This window comes from Quercus suber, unplaced genomic scaffold (genome assembly GCF_002906115.3).
Source record: "Quercus suber isolate HL8 unplaced genomic scaffold, Cork oak 2.0 scaffold_153, whole genome shotgun sequence".
In the NCBI taxonomy this organism is placed as follows: domain Eukaryota; kingdom Viridiplantae; phylum Streptophyta; class Magnoliopsida; order Fagales; family Fagaceae; genus Quercus; species Quercus suber.
In genome coordinates this window covers 792,576-803,446 of record NW_027069614.1, presented here as the reverse complement: position 1 = coordinate 803,446, position 10,871 = coordinate 792,576, and the positions used below count along the sequence as shown (strand labels likewise).

General features: G+C 32.6%; 1 long non-coding RNA gene across 8 annotated transcripts; it reads left to right on the top strand.

Annotated features, from left to right (window-relative positions):
• The first annotated feature begins 393 nt into the window (after positions 1-393).
• LOC111993673 (uncharacterized) lies at positions 394-9,548 on the top strand. 8 transcript variants are annotated; one of them, XR_010630398.1, is made up of 9 exons: positions 394-889; positions 1,621-1,703; positions 2,171-2,284; positions 2,774-2,816; positions 3,055-3,162; positions 3,469-3,547; positions 5,183-5,341; positions 7,628-7,704; positions 8,605-9,548. It is a non-coding gene; the product is annotated as an uncharacterized LOC111993673 (long non-coding RNA). The 8 variants fall into 8 exon arrangements; XR_010630401.1 differs by lacking the exon at positions 2,774-2,816 and having other exon boundaries at positions 394-547; positions 1,621-1,691; XR_010630400.1 differs by lacking the exon at positions 2,774-2,816 and having other exon boundaries at positions 394-547.
• Positions 9,549-10,871: the final 1,323 nt, after the last annotated feature.

Sequence of the window (10,871 nt, the reverse complement as noted above, 5' to 3'; positions counted from 1 at the left end):
GCATCCATACAACCTCCATCAAAAGCCAAGAGGAATGACTTGGAATCAATACAAAAAGAAAAGGAATACTTCCTTTCTGGTATCCCTGGTTTGGGGTTAAAATGCTTGGTATTGGGTTTAGGCGGAAGCTGTGTAGGCTTGGGATTTGAGGGTAAGGAGGGCTGGGTTTGGGTATAACGAGGAATGTACTGACCAAACTGTATTGGCCAGTAGAAAGATTGTGGGAGAGGGCAAAGATATGGGGGAAGGAATTGTTGTGGAGTAGGGAAAAAGTTTTGGGAAGCCAGAGGTAGGATTGGATATGGTACTGGTGGAGGATGGGTTGGCAGGGAAGAAGAGGGGGGTGGGGGGGTAGTGTTTGTGGTGGAGGGAGGGGGTAAGGTGGAGGGGGGAGGGGGTGAGCCATAAAATTAGTCACCAAAGAGTTATAGTTCACACAGCCCATAAACAGGCCTAACTTCTCTCTAATTCTTCTTCTTTCCTACCCTAAACCCACCACAACTAAACGTAGACAAATCCGTAATTTGTCTTACATCAAAAACTCTAGGTATGTTTCTTCCGAAGAAATTTTTAAAGGCATTTCTACAACATTTATCTGGGTTTTCATTAGAATGAAGATAAGTTTGTTATTTCTGTTGGACTTTATGGCTCTGCTTGGATATTTAGAGCTAAATAAATTCCAAATGTTTCATCTGCTTAGCTTGGAGTACTGGCACATAGTTGCTGAAACTTTGAATTGGTAATTCTTGGTGATAATATATATATATATATATGCTTGCCGAATAGAAAAATTAAAAGATAATAATATATACATGTTTGTTGAGATTCCTTGTGCTGTGAAGCTGAAGCTTTCTATCTTTCCAAAGACCACCAATCACATAGTCAACAGGTAAGTTTTTGTAATCTTTTGTTGGTCATTTTCCCTTTGATTCATTCCTTTAATTAAGTTGTGTTGTCTTGTGCAACTTATTCTAAATGTTTTGTCCTGCTTATTCATAGAAAAAAAATTGTTATGGGGTCCATTCTTTGAGGTCTGAGTTTCATCATGTCCTGCTATATATTACTAGTTCAAAGACTTTGACATGATTTGTCTACAGGAGGAAAAATTATGATTTACTTTTGCAGCAGGAGTGTGTAGAAGTCGTTTGTTTATCATTCTCTTTTGATTTCACGTTTTTTATCCTTGAACATGATCTTGTCCCTTGTTCAATTTATTTTATGGACTTCGTTTCTTTGCCGATTTTTTAAGGAATATACGTTGGATCGATGTGCTTGGAATTAACTTGTGTCCATGGATTTTAATCATAACTATAATCTTGAATTGTTGCTGATTATTTTGTAGCCATCAAAAGTGAGCAGATGCTGTTGAACCTAGTCCATTGTTAATCTCTGCTTCAATCAAAAGAATTATAGGGATAATTTTTTTCTTGTTTAATTTCTTTCTAATACTTGGGCATGTCATTGCTTTTCTTAGATGTTGGTTTTATAGAGGTTTTGAAACTTCCATTGCATTTGAGTGTGGTAATGCGTCTTAATGGTGTTGGGCAGGTTGATTAACAGAGATTGTTTCCTACATATGGTTATCGTGGGAAAGTAATTCTGATTTTTCTTTTCTTGTAGTGATGGGCGCTGATTTGATTTTATAGTCATTGAAAATGAGAAGATACTATCAACATCCTGCCTATTCCATTGTTAGTCTGAAGGTTTTGCTATTTTGGACTCAAATTCACTAAACAAGAATATTCTTCTTTATAAGCTGCCAATATTTATTTTGTAAATTTGTGAGGGTGATGTTTTGCTATGCTGGTTTCTACTGAAATATTGTAGTTTTCTTATTAGTTGTTTTGCTTTCTTAGTGCATGACAAAAATCTATTCCTCATGTCTACAGGAATTTTTTTTTTTTTTTTTTGAGTCCTTAGTCTTTTGCAATCATATGAACTATGCAATTTTTGGCTTGTCTTAATTTTCTAATTCATGGAACTATAATTGCTTTTATCAGGCTTTGGTATTTTGGACTGCTATGAATTCTGTCTCACCTAGTGAGGGTTTAAATTTCCCTTGCAATTCTTGTTGCTTCGTATGGAAAGTTCTTCTATTTGATATGCAACTTTTGCAATTGTAGGTGCTTGTGAAAATATCTAACTAGGAATTTTTTTTGGTGCTTGGCAGCTTGAGGCTTGTTGTTGTTGACTTCTTAAGTGATGGAGTTTAGTTTGGCGATAAGAAATCTTTTCTTTCCCACTTGTTTTCTTCATTCTCTCCTTCAATCATATGAATTATAAGGTTATTTTCCCTATAGTTTTCTAATATGGGGCAATATATGGTTTTTTTAGGATTTGGTTTCCTTGAGAATTATAAATTTCAGTCTCACTCAATGAGGGTTTGGAAGTTCCATTGAAATTCTTGTCCATTTGACTTTAGTCGTTCTATTTTGGCAAGCTTATATCTAATTCATATGTGGCAATGCCTTCTTTTAGTGTGGGTAGTTCCTGTGGTGATTTTTGCATGAGTTGTGCTTTGAATTTGCATCATAGTCAATGGTGATTTATTGTCATTGGCAGCCAATATAAGATAAGATCTGCATGCCTTAAAAATAACTGTTTTCTAAATGCAAGAGAAGTTTAGGTCTATGCTTCCTTATACCTACTCTATAGGTTAGTAGGTTGGGTTTCAAAGTAATGTAGTTTTCTTTTGTATTGTTGGATCATGCTTTGGGATGGGAGGGTTTTCATGATTTTGTCACCCCTAAATTAATCTACTTAATATGTGTAGGTATGGTATGTCTACTTTGGATGGAGTTTGACGAGGACCTAAGGCAATAATATTTCTTTATCAATTGATTTCACTATTCTCTTCATAATAGCCGAATGTTAATGTTTCTGCTTGTGTGTTTCTTTAGTTCGTCGGCCTACAGCTTCATTTTGTTAATTGAAGTCTTGCTATCTGTTGTCTATTTTATCATTGATGTCATTTTTGTTAACCTGCAACTTGGGGTTTATTGTATCTTGCTATTTATTGGTATTCAGAATGATTGAATCTTGATGTTTTTGTAGGTGGGGAAATTATGATTTACAATCTTGATGTTTCTACGGCAAAGGAAATGGTGATTTAGTTTACAACAGAGTGCATAGAAGTCTTGAATTTTTATATGAGGACCTAAGGTGATATTCTCTTTCAATCAATATATTTCATCATTTTCTCCCTAACATGTGAAGATTAATGTTTCTGCTTGAATGTTTCTTTAGTTTGTGCTAAACACTGGAGTTTCGTTATGTCTTGGTATTTATTGCTAGTTCAAAGACTTTGATCATGATGTGTCTAGCAAGAGGAAAAATTATGATTTACTTTAGCAGCAAGAGTGTGTAGAAGTCTTTTGATTATCATTCTCTTTTGATTTCACATTTTTTACCCTTGAACATGATCTCGTCCCTTGTTCAATTTATTTTATGGACTTTGTTTCTTTGCAGATTTTTTTAAGGCATGTATGTTGGATCGATGTCCGCTTTTCTAGATCAATTTGATCCTCTTTATTTGGAGCACGAATATGTATACTGTCTCTTCCCTTACTGTTGTCTGGCAAGTTATTATGTGTTCAAAGTATTTGAAATTCAATTTGTAAATGAAATTTGCTGCATTGTGTGTATTTTAGATTGCATTTGTTCTGTTTTAATAAATTCTAGCACTGCTCATCATGATTGTCCGGGTTCCTTTTTCTATTGCCATCAACTTGCACTCATGACAACTTTAGAACTTAAGATCATCTTTGTTGCACCTATTATGTCTGTTGGAGCTTTGGCCTATATTGTGAAAAATAAATAATAAATTTTGATTCATTATTGGGCAATCATGTAGGTTAAAAATTTGCATTCTTTAAAATTGGTTGCTCTTTCTTTATATTCCAGAATAGTACAGGTTTATGCTTCCTCATGTGTTCTGTTATGTTTCAAAGTTATAACTTCTATGGATGTGGTTTGTATAGTCGGACCGTGAGGGGGTGATATTTTGGGGCTTATGGCTCTGTTGCCCCAATTCTTGTGTTTAAAAATTTTCATGTTGTATATCAACTTGGATGGCAAAGTTTGATGGGGGACCTCAGGTAATAAGCTCTCTTTGTGTCTGGATTTCATTATTCTTTTTCTATAATTTGATGTTTTAAGTATTGGGGTAAGATATGTACGTGTTAGAAAAACAATTTGTAGGACTGACATTGGGTATTTGGGTTGAGAACATGCTTCTATTGCCTCTGTGTTTTAGTTTTTCCTTTTGATCCTTATACTCCCTTTCCACGTCAGCTGTGTGCTAGCACTGGAACTCAAGTCTTAAAGGCTCTAGTTTTGTCACCGACATCAAGTCTCATAGACTCGAGGTGTTAGTTTGCAAAATAGTTTTAAAAACTTGACAACTAACATAATTGTTTGAAAGTTGATGCTAAATGCCAAAAAACCCCCTTGCTTGTCTGTGTTGTGAGGTTTTAAAAAAAAAAAAAAATTTAAGTGGTGATGCATTTGCGGTTTAGCTAGGTCAATTTTGTTTCGTTGCTTCTCGTTGAAACATGCTTTTGAGTAGTCTTGCTCTTTATAATATTTTTTTTTTATTTTTTTTCCTTCAAAATTAAAATCTTGTAATTTAAAGTTATCCTAAACTATGTAGCTGGAATTCTGTTTTTCAGTTTACTCATGTAGGTCAGCTTTATGTAGCACTGGTACATTTGTCTTCTTGTCTTGTATCTATTTGTGTTTTCTTGCTTCTAGTGCAACCTGTTTATATTTTGTTAGCAGCTCTATTTCTAGTTTGGATTTTCACATAGTCTACAGCAGGAAGCCATAATTTTTTTTTGGGTGCTTCACAGATTAAACTGCTGAGTTTGGCGATAAACTCTCTTTTTCTACCTTTTTTTTTTCTCTCTCCTTCAAGCTTAGGAATTTTAAGGACACATTTTTGTTGTTTTAATTCTGTCTAATACATGGGTTTGTGACTAAATTTCCTAGGTTTTATTTTCGGGAAGGATTATAATTTTTCTTGTTTTACTAATTTCTTTTATTTTACTGCTTTCCCTAGGAGGATTATAAATTCCTGTCTCATTGAGTGAGGGTTTAAAACTTTAATTGCAGTTCTTCCTTCTATTAATTTGCTGCATTGATTTGATCCATCCCTTAGAAGATTCTTGTACATATTCTGCAGATTGAAAAAGGTTTATGTCTTTACAGTCAATGAGCTCTGGAAGGATTGCCAGTAGCTTTAGTGACATGAGAATATCTGGTGGTGGTGGAGGTGATTTTGGAAGTGGTTCTGGGTTTGGATTTAGCACTGGTATTGAATCATTTTCCACCAAGTCTAAAGGTTTGTGCTTATTTGTCTGCATGAATTTTACAAAAATGCACCCCCCCCCCTTTTTTTTTTTTTTAATCAATTGTGGATGATGTTGATGTGTGGTACATGGTTAAGTTTGTGTGAGTCATCTATCAGTATATGTTGTAAACAAGTTGTTCATACTTTGTTCACTGTTATTTTAAGGTTTCCATGGGCTGCTCTTTGTGATCTTAGGTCTACCTTTTCTGGAATCTTTTTTATTATTATTATTTTTAGTTTGAGTGCATATATATGAGTTTAATTAGAGCACTTCTGACAATGTCTGTCCATCTTCATCAGCAACTGCTCCTCAAAAAGGTCTTGACATGCAGCTTGGTAAAACATTTTACATTTGACAAAGCTTACTTTTTTTTTTAATTAAAAAAAAAAAAAAGAACAAAACAAAACAAAACTTGTAACATAAGATACTCTGTTGGTCCTACTTTATGAGATTTCAAAAATTGTGAATTACATTTATGATAAGTCTAATGTTGATGCCAACTTTGTTTTCTTGCATGATCAATTTATTTGCATTGATTATTGTGTGCATCTTTTGCATTTTTTGATATGAAATTATTGTTCATTCTTAGGCAAAGGTTTTTATGTCTCTGTTTCAAAACTTTTGTGCCATTCCTATTTTGGTAATCCTCTGTTGAAAAAATTTATAATATTGAGACTTTTACATCTCTTAAGATTGGTGAATGCGTCACTGAAATGAATATTATGTTATTCCAGTGTATTGAGTGCCTTTCCAACAATACTCATTAATGTAATAGTTAGGCAGCAGATGTTAGCAAATATTAAGGTAGTTAGCACTGTACTAGGATTATTGTTTTTTCTTTTTGTTCAATGATCACAAGTAGAGTGAGTATAGAAACATGTTTTTTCTGTCAATCAAAAGGAAAGAAATACACGGCTTTCTCAATGAATATCACATTGTGTGGCATTCTTTTCTTTACTGAAAAATGTCCAAACCAAAGCATGGTTAATATAGACGCACAAATAGGGTTATAAGAGATGGCACAAAACCAAGTTGTGAATGAAATAGGAAAACAAATTTCTTCAACTTTGCTTGAGTCTAAGAGAGATGGCAATCAAGAAAATTCGAAGTTAGAAATATTTAAAGAAATAAAAGATAAAGAAAGATTCTTGTTTGAAAAACCTCTTGTGACTATTCTTTTCGACTCTAAACGATGGAATCGTCCATTCCGATATATAAAAAACGACCGATTTCAAAATGCTGTAAAAAATGAAATGTCACAATCTTTGTTTCATACATGTAAAAGTGATGGAAAAGAAAGGATATCCTTCACGTATCCACCAAGTTTGTCAACTTTTCTGAAAATGATACAAAGAAAGATATCGTTGTTTACAATACAAAAAATCTCCTATAATGAATTGTACAATGATTGGAGTTATGCCAATGAAGAAAAAAGGAACAACATAAGCAAAAAATTGATACATAGATCAGAAACTTTAGATATGGGATTTCTTGCTCCGGATGGACAGAAAGAAATTCTTGGACCTTTATTATTTCATTGGAGTAGGTTTCTCCTCTCAATCGAGCACACTCAACATTTGCTCAAACAAGCTGCTTTTTTTTTTTTTTCTTTTCTTTTCTTTTTTTTCTTCATTTTTTTTTTTTTTTTTGGTTTTAAATAAGAAACACAATTTTTAACCAACCTTTTATAATGAATGGTTAACATTGAGGAGAGACTTGGAAGTAGGAACCACTTGGCCACCCTTCATCTCATTTAACACATTTTTTTTGGGAGAATCATCTCATTTAACACCTAATTTTAGCCCTAGGATACATTAAATACAATTCTCTTTCATGGGGTTTAATTAGATAGCAGTGATAGTTATACACTATGTATAGAGCACACTTGAAATATTGTTTTAAAAATATGATTTCAGGTAGAATGTGTATGGACTGTTATAATTAGCTTAAATTAAATGACAAAACTTAGGGGTTTAATTTGCAATTTTAATTTTATTATTAAAAAGAAAAAAAGCTTCTTGTCTAACAAGAAAGAATGGTCACAGAACAAAAAGGATATCTCTCAATAGCATTCTCTCTTCTTGATGATTGTGAAACATTAAACTGAACTCTCTCTCTCTCTCTCTCTCTCTCTCTCTTAAAAAGACGGCATGGGTGACAGTCAGTACTCATTCTCTCTCACCACTTTCAAGTTACTATACCATACTTTCAACGTTTTTTGGTTTTTACTATCATGTTTTCTTATATCTCTTCTTATTGTTGTTATTATTGAGTAGTCCTTTAGGGAAGCTAGTGCAAATTGAACATGCCTTCACTGCCGTTGGATCTGGCCAAACCTCTCTTGGGATTAAAGGTACTTTCTTTTAAATCCTTTTTATTTTTATTTTTTTATTTACCCATTTGAAAATTTCCATGCATCTTCAATTTCACTGTAATGGGTCATCTTGGTTTGCATTCATACACAAGTCTGACATGCCATCTTGGATAAAGGTCACATTTTGGAGTAGAACCATGAATGATTAATCCAATAGCAGATTTTTGTCACAATATGGACTTTGTTTCTTTGCAGATTTTTTAAGGCATGTATGTTGGATCGATTTGCTTGGAATTAACTTGTGTCCATGGATCTTAATCATAACTATAATCTTGAATTGTTGCTGATTATTTTGTAGCCATCAAAAGTGAGCAGACATTGTTGAACCTAGTTCATTGTTAATCTCTGCTACAATCATAAGAATTATGGGGATAATTTTTTTCTTGTTTAATTTCTTTCTAGTACCTGGGCATGTGATTGCTTTTCATAGATGTTGGTTTCCTTGAGGATTATAAATTTCAGTCTCACTCAACGAGGGTTTGAAGGTTCCATTGAAATTCTTGTCCATTTGTCCCACTTTCTTGTTTTTCTTTAGTCATTCTATTTTGGCAAGCTTATATCTAGTTCGTATGTGGTAATGCCTTTTATTAGTGTGGGTAGTTCCTGTGGTGATTTGCATGAGTTGTGCTTTGAATTTGCATCATAGTGTCATTGGTAGCCAATATAAGATAAGATCTGCATGCCTAAAAATAACTGTTTTCTAAATACAAGAGAAGTTTAGGTCTATGCTTCGTTATATCTACTTTATAGGTTGGTTGGGTTTCAAAGTTGCGTAGTTTTTTTTTTTTTTTTTTTCTTTGGTATTGTTGGATCATGCTCTGGGATGGGAGGGTTTTTATGATTTTGTTACCCCTTAATTAATCTGTTTAATATCTGTAGGTATGGCATGTCTACTTTGGATGGAGTTTGATGAGGACCTAAGGCAATAATCTCTCTTTATCAACTGATTTCTCACTATTCTCTTCATAATTGCTGAATGATAATGTTTCTGCTTGTGTGTTTTTTTAGTTCGTTAGCCTATAGCTTCATTTTGTTAATTGAAGTCTTGCTATTTTTTGTCTATTTCATCACCGATGTCATTTTTGTCATCCTGCAACTGGAGGTTTATTATATCTTGCTATTTGTTTGTAGTCAAAATGATTGAATCTTGATGTGTCTACAAATGAGGAAATTGTCATTTACAATCTTAATGTTGGAAATGGTGATTTATTTTACAATAGAGTGCATAGAAGTCTTGAATTTTTATATGAGGACCTAAGGAAATAATCTCTTTTTATCAATTTATCTCATCACTCTCCCCAACATGTGATATATATATTAGGATAGATAAGAAGATAATTTTATTAAGAAGGTTCAAACAAGGGCAAAGGCAATGAGAAACTTACCCCTCAATATTCTTACAAAAGGCCCAAGGAGTGCATGGATGAGACAAGTTGAGGTCCCTAAGTTAAATAAAAAGAGGCCCAACAGGCAAGAGAATGAGCCAAGTCATTCAAGGTCTTGTGGCAAAAATTAGATTTAACAAGCATCGTCTTCAAAAATTTGACGTGTTGAGATCAAGATTATTGTCGTATTTGTTATGCTCTCTAAGATTAGAGTATATGTGTACTAATCTAATAGAGCCCGAGTTAAGCTGCTGGGTTGCGGTTTTCTGCAAGAGTTAGGCTATGCTAAGGTTTTGTTCGGTTAATTGCGTTAGAATTAATGTTGCTGTTTGGTACTTTATGATGGATTATTATTTTCTTCCAAAACTATGATTTTTTAGGTTGAATACTGAACATGTTTATAATAATTATTTTGTGAATTCATTTATTTTCACAGACTTTCTATAGAACTTTATTTTTATACTAGTATCTTTTGTCATATAAAACTTGAAAAATGTTAAAGATACTATGTAACTTATACGAACTATGTGACAATATTTTTTGTGATTAGGGACATATTAGTTTGTATATGTTATGTGGGTTTTTTTTTTTTGGAGAATGTAAATATTATGCGGTAAAACTTGTAGTATCTCTAAGCATACACCACCTAAAAAAATCCACATAATATATGTGTGTATATGAAAATATAAATGTTAATTTTCTTATCTTAAATTAAGTTATATATATATATATAATTTTAATATGCACATATTGCACACCCAAACACAATATTTTTTTTAAAAAGAGAAACTTACAATCTTCTTAAACTCTAATGAGTATACAAAAACTGTATAATTAGCTATAAATTATACAAATATATAGAAAAAAAACAAAAAAATAAAAACAAAAACAGAACAAATGTAGTATCTTCCATTAAAGTCATGCTCAACAATAATACTTCACATAATAAACTTTATCAATTATTATTTTTATAGCTAAATTATTCATAATTTCCTTTTTATTATATGATTTCTTTGCAAAACTTCATCCATGTTTGACAAGTCAAAATCATAATGTTAGAATTGAAGTCTCATATAACCTTTTTTTTTTCTTGATAAAATATTGAGAATAGGAAATTTCAACCAAATTGCTTATATTATTAATGTTTAATGATTTGTAAGTGTTAATAGGATTTGAAATTGGGCTAAAAATTAGGGTTTGCACTATTTCCTCACAAAATTTACTCCCTAATTATTTCATTCTATTGCAATTGTATATTAGCTCTAAACGCTATTTTTTTGTGTGAAAGAATTACTAGATTAGTTTATCAATGTAAAAAATAATAAGGGAAAAGTTAATGAATACCCCAAGTGTCTTGACCTTATTAGTCTTTGTGTATAGGAAATATTACAACTATTGTAAGGGCTTCTACTGTAGAGTTCTCAGGATATTTCTGTTATAGAATTCTATGGTGTTGTAGTGATATTTTGCCACTGCATTTTGATGTAATGCCATTGAACTCTACTATGGTATTGCGGTATTCTACCATAGCATTTTGCTCATAATATTGTTCTGTTTCAATGTTGCTACATTCTGCCACAGAATTCTGTTACGGTATTGTCTTGCTGTAACGTTGTTGTGATATTCTACCATAGAATTCTGCTATGGTACTGTTTTGCTGTAATGTCGCGTGCCATAAAATTCTACCATGGTACTGTTGTGACGTTTTGGATGCTTTACTGTTTTGTACCACCGATTAAACCAAATAATTTAATTAATTTT